The sequence below is a fragment of the Sesamum indicum genome, unplaced genomic scaffold (assembly GCF_026168435.1).
Source record: "Sesamum indicum cultivar Baizhima isolate 11 unplaced genomic scaffold, ASM2616843v1 HiC_scaffold_91, whole genome shotgun sequence".
Lineage (NCBI taxonomy): Eukaryota > Viridiplantae > Streptophyta > Magnoliopsida > Lamiales > Pedaliaceae > Sesamum > Sesamum indicum.
In genome coordinates this window covers 21,732-27,772 of record NW_028292456.1, presented here as the reverse complement: position 1 = coordinate 27,772, position 6,041 = coordinate 21,732, and positions in this window count along the sequence as shown.

Here is a 6,041-nt window from a genome sequence, read left to right as displayed (position 1 = left end):
CGATCCGCTGGATGACAGGGACGTAGTTTGCTTCCAGTCTAAGGTCCTTCTCTTTGGTCTCCTCGGTTGTCTGACTCTTCGTGGACTTTCCTTTTTCTTTCAAATGTCTCTAAGAATAACTGATCGTTCACCAAAGAAAGGCTTGGGCTTGACTAACCATTGCTCCGGAACCGTGACCCACCTTCTTTGCATTCGCCGATGCCGACTGGGCTGGCTGCCCCGATAGCAGACGGTCAACTACTGGCTTCTGCGTCTTTCTCGGAAAACCTACTGACTTGGCTTTCCAAAAAGCAACCGACTCTTTACCCAGGTCTAGTGCCAAAGTAGAGTAAAAGGAATGGCATTCCCGTTCAATATAAAAAAGAAGAATCGAATAACCTAATCATAGATGTTGGCGGGGTGCGCTGATGATCTACTTTTTTTTTAAATGGGGTCTAATCTATGCGTGGAATTTTGCAGAGACTATTTCGTAAGTGAAGAAAGATAATTTCTTCTAGAACGGTCCCCTATGACGAAGAAGTCCTTAACTCTCCTATGAAGTAGTTGGGCTAAAAGGAAAAAAGGTCGGTCGGAAAGAAAGGCATCCTCCCGGCACGGCAGGCGATTTGGGTCGACTTGGTTTTAGGTGGGTTGGTGCCGCGGGGGTATCTTAAAAGATTAGATGATCTGGATATGAATCATGTCTCTCTCATTGCTTTGAAGCTTATTACGAAGTAGAGACATTCTATTCGCGATGACGCCCGAAGCAGCTTCGCTATCTTGATTTCTTCACTCCTCTCCGATCTCCTCAAGAGGACTATTGTGATCTTGGCTCTTGCCTTAGCGACTCTTCCTGGTTCTTAGTTGAATCCGAAAGCCCTCATCTCCTATGTATTCCAATTGCCTTACTAAAGCTGGTCTTAAGCTAGCGTTGAGTGCTTCCTACCTAAAGTATGACTCTAGCTTTCTTTACATTCTCGTAAGCACAACCACTACTATTCCCATTCCTAAAGCTCGCCAGCATACCAGCTTAAATAGTGAAAAACTATTCGTTGAGCATCTTTGTAAAGAGAAAGCGCTTTATCAACTTCTTTTCGAGGGGTGCCCCACAGACAGCGACAAAGAGGGCCTTCAAAGGCACAACAATTTCCAATCAAATAATGTCTAGATCCTCGCTGATGCCACCAGTAGAAAGAGAAAGAACCTCATCGGGCATTTGCCCGGTATCCGTACTTGGTCTCGTCTTAGTCTTTCTGAAATAGACCGCTTGGCCACTCTTCACTCACGAAAGCCAACAACATTGACAGAACCCATTCATCTAAGGGCTTCACCTGCCTCTCTAAATCAGCGAAGGGGGAAGGCATGATTTAGACATGAAAATTTGGTCGGGAGCCGTAAGCCCTGTTTTAAGGAATTGAATCATAAGGGATTGGAGGATCGAGAGGTAGTTCACTAGTTCATCTCGGTAGAACACATAAAATATGTATGTGGTTGGGTTCGAATCCCAATGAGCTAATGCGAGGTTCTGAAAGAAAAAGATCAAAGTGACTCTGATGAAGAAAAGAGCTACGAAAGTGAATCATCCCCTGAGGAAGGAGCGAGCTTTGACCACACTAAAGAATTTGTTGTAAAGGCTGCTCATCATACTAGTATTCCAATTCCTTGGACTACATTGGCTCCTTCTTCACAATCTTTTGTTGGTGGCACTCAAGCTTCTGGGACCCTTACCCCAACGTCTAATCTCTTTCTTATTTCTGCCTTTCTTTCCCATGACGAAAGGGAACATGCCGCTAGCCGCTTCGAAGCCCATTTGTGCTACCAGGTAGATGTAGTTGCTTGGGGACGACTTCCATGATCGAACTATCCTCTGTTCTCCGCGGCTTGCTTTTTGTACTCTTTTGGAGCCATTTGACCTGGTTAGCCTAACTCGATTTCCTTCTTTATTGGGGAGCTTTTTGCCCTTTCAAAAAAGCAAAAAAAGCTTCCGAAGTCTTTAGGGCGGATGCCCGTCCCTTTAGATGCTTTAACATGACCCTAAAAAAGGATTTATTTCCAATATATGTCTTTCTGCTTTAGATGGACAAAGCTATTAAAGTGAATATGGTTAAGGTGCCTACACCTACCCTGCAGTCGAAACGCTTAATCCCAGTAGTGCCCCATAGTGGCGGACATTATTAACAACAAGACCAAAGGGATTGACCTTGATTGAATCAGCAACGAAGGAGAAAAAGATTCCAGTTAGTTAGGACTTTTCTTTTTTGCTTCTTTGAGCTCTTCGAATCATCTTCATACTAGAATTTTCAGCTAATTCCTGAACTTCTTGATGAGTTTCGCCATCAATGCCTTAGGGGATTAGGGTCAAAAGGATTGTCCGAATAAGAATAAAGCTTTGAGCAATTTCTGAACTACTAGGGAACAGCATAGTCAGAAGGGAAAGCGAACCCAAGCAAGGTCAACCTCACCACAGAAAAGATTTGAACTCACAAGAGAGCTGAAACCAAACCAAGGAGCCTAGCTGCTATTTCACCGGGAGTGAATCTAGCTATGGCTATTTTTCACTAACTAAGAATCTCCTGAAAACCAGGTTAGTTATAGGGCTATATCTTGCCATGGTAGGGGCATTCCCTCTTGTAGCAGTTTCAGTCCCCAATCCAATTTCAGTTTCAGAATAAAGGTAAGTCGAGCCTGCAGTTGGAGTGTTAAAGGTTGCAGTCCCCGAGGTAACACTTTATATATTACCATTCTCTGTCCCAGTCCCATTAGTCCTTGACTCTGTCAAGCCATCAGGATCAGACAAGGAAGAAGGAGGAAAGGAAGCCATTGAACTGAGAGAAGACGATCGTCTCCTCTCTTCCTACTCGATCTTCGGCGGGCTCACTCACTCAAAAAACGACTCTAGTAAGTAGCGCCAAAGCGCGTAATAGACTTACAACTAAGCAATTACACGCAATCAACGGATGTTCATGCATTGGCCCTCGATAATGCTTCAATCGATAGTTGACGACCATCGATGTATGATTACTAGCCTCTATTCCTTTTGAGCTTTGAAAGGCTTTCCAGCCTTTTAGTATAAATAAGAACTCTGGGGCGCGAAGTCACTTCCGGATTCACTTATTTTTGAGCCAGGAGCTAAGCATTATCCGTGAAATGAGTCATTGAACTAACTGTTCTCACTCCAAAAGAAAGCTCCTTTATTTAGAATAAGATGTAATCCGCCAGAATAAATGGAATGAATGCGTATCCAACCCGCTGGTTGGGTTCCCTAATAGTCTCTACCCACTAGTTCGCCATTTGCTTGAAGTAGAGTCGGGCATTACCTTAGCAGCCTTATTGAAACTATGTGATAGTTGACATAATAGCTTTTCTCCTACAAAGTTTTTGGCAGTCTATCGTATATAAAGAAGATCACGGTTTTAGGAGTGATCTTTTCTTTTCCTATCACTCGAAATATCATAACAGAAAGGTTTTGATTCGAATACGAACTATCGGATCCCCAGGTTTATAGCCGTCTTCACTTGGAGCCAAAGCAATGGCGTCTGTTTACGTCAGAAAGGGAGAGGATGGGAAGTAGTATGTCCGGTTCACTAGGTTCTACCACTGATCATGCTAGTTGGGCTATATGCTTCACTCGAATGACGTTTTGGGATGTGAACGATGAAGGTTTGAAGGAAGAAAAGAGGGTGCTAGATTGGATGCCATATCAGCTCTTAGAATAGATGCAAAGAATAAGACACATACAGAGAAGAAGAAGGTCAGTTTAAAAAATTCCCATTTACAAAACCACTATCTATCTTAGGGTAACCTGGCTCATCGGAGGAAGGATTCATGCATCGAAGCCTGATTGGAGGAATGGAAGAAAGGCTGCCTTAATGTCCGTCCGCTTTCGGTTTGATAGAAGAGGCTGTTCGGGAGACCCCTAGCTAGAAAGAGAAAGAAGATCCGCCCATCCAGGGACTCGGCAGAAAAGAAGGTTGCTGCCCATGCCGAAAGAACTCCCGGTGCATCGAAGAGAAAGTCGCTCGACCATAAAGTAAAACGGGAATGGTGTTAAACTTTCCTTATCAACTGACCGCTACGGGACTGCTTTCAGCTTAGTTAAGCAGTTGCTCTTGTCGCAGATGAGTTCTTTCAGTTACTGATCCATTGTGAATTCAATACTTTATTGCCAGTGATTGTTCGTTCACCACACTCTTAGGTTCGGGAAGCCATCCACCGTGAACTCAAGCAGTGCATACTGGCAAGCTCGCCCCTGAGAGCGAAGTTGGAAGAATCTCTGTTGCCGTATCGGATGATGCTAGCGCAGTCAAAAGAATGGATCAAGTGGGTTTGACCACCTTTTGCTGTAGAAGGACCGACGCTAAGCGCACTACTCCCAGGCAAGGTCATAAGAACCTTTGGAAGGCAATCCAACGAACTTGGAACTACGGTAGCTTACTTACGCACCTGGGGCTTTATGATTAGCTGGTGACTCTATAAAGGTTAAAAAAGAGATAGCAAGGAGGGACTCTTCTTAACCAGAACAACCAACCTCGCGGCTTCTTTCGCAGTAAAGCCTTGAAGAGCTATTCCATTCCTCTCTTTCGTATACAACTCGTTCACTCGTGTGACTACGTTCTCTCTTCCTTTCCCTTAGCTGGAGTAGTGAGTTCCCCTAGTCTACTTACTTATAGGTGTATAGATCCTCTAAAGGAGTAGCGAAGCGCTCTTCTGTCTAGTAGCAACTCCGAGTTAGCTGGCTCTGCCGTGCCTATAGCAAGGTATATTATGGTTAATGTTACTTTCTTCATCCTACCCATACTTTAAGAATTCTTAGTCCGAGGTTCTCTGTCTAGGCTAATTCCTTCTGTTTAAGTTAGAATTGCTTTCCGCTTCCAAACTTCCAAAAGATCCCTTTTTGCTTGCTTTAAAGATGTTTTTTCGTCAACTATACAGAGTTGGTAAATAATATTATGTTGGGTGTCCAGTTCGATCTCGGTCGCTGTGTCAACCCCCAGAGATTTTGCCAATCCTTTAGCCGATAAGGTGTTAGTCGCTCCACCTACCCTTTTTAAGTAAGCCATGATGTTGGAGGTGGTACTTCCCCTCTTGTACACTAGTGGATCTTCATGTTGTGAAGCAGAAGCAGCGCCAGGCTGGCCTAAACGTAGCTCAAGGTCAAGATTGTCATCTTGATCACAAAAGCAGAAATCCGGTATGCCCATATAAATTAGAATCAGTGACAAAGCGATCGAAAGAAGCCTCCATGGCAACAAGAAGGCCATAACCGATCCAAGTCAGCCAAGCATACCAGCCAGGGAGCAAAAAGAGAGTGAAAGCGGCTGTTTTTTTATATAAAAAAGTGAGTGAACAATGAGGCTATGCTTTCTACAAGGCACTGTAAGCTCATGGTCAATCCATTCCTCTACAGGAAAGAGGAGACGGGGCCGGGTGTAATCTTCACTCACCGAATTCTCTTCACATAGATCTCGGGATACGATACCTTCCTTAAACTACGAACTAAGCCTGAAAGGAGTAGTGAAATGTATGGATAGTCCCATCCCAATCCAATACGAAAACGAGTAATGAGCCCCTTTATGTTATGGGCAGCAGAGATTATATTCTTTTTCTTCTCTTTGCTTTGGTACCAGCTCAATCTTGCAAGGCACGACAGGCATCGGAACGAACTCCGCGGAGAGCCACTCTTTGGTCCAATAAAGAGAGAGATCAGCATCCATATAATCTATCTAGATAGAGGCAGTCTGCCGATTCCTGCTTTGAGCTTCACTCGTACGATAGGGCTTCGCTCTTTGCACACGGAGTAGCCTTTTCAGTCATGAGGAAGCGGTTTCGAGACATTTACTGAAGTGAAGGCTTTTATTCCATTATTTATATTGTTATGTGGTAGAACCCATAGATTATGGGTTTTTTTTTCAGAGGTCATAGGTCGTTTGCATTCCTGGTCAAAGTCAGAATCCATACACCTTCTAGCAACGGCTAGAGCTACCTTTCAAGAGACAGAGTCAGGCAAGAAGCCTAATTCCTAATGGTACGCAAAAGGGCCCTCAAAGAAGGGGGGCAGATAG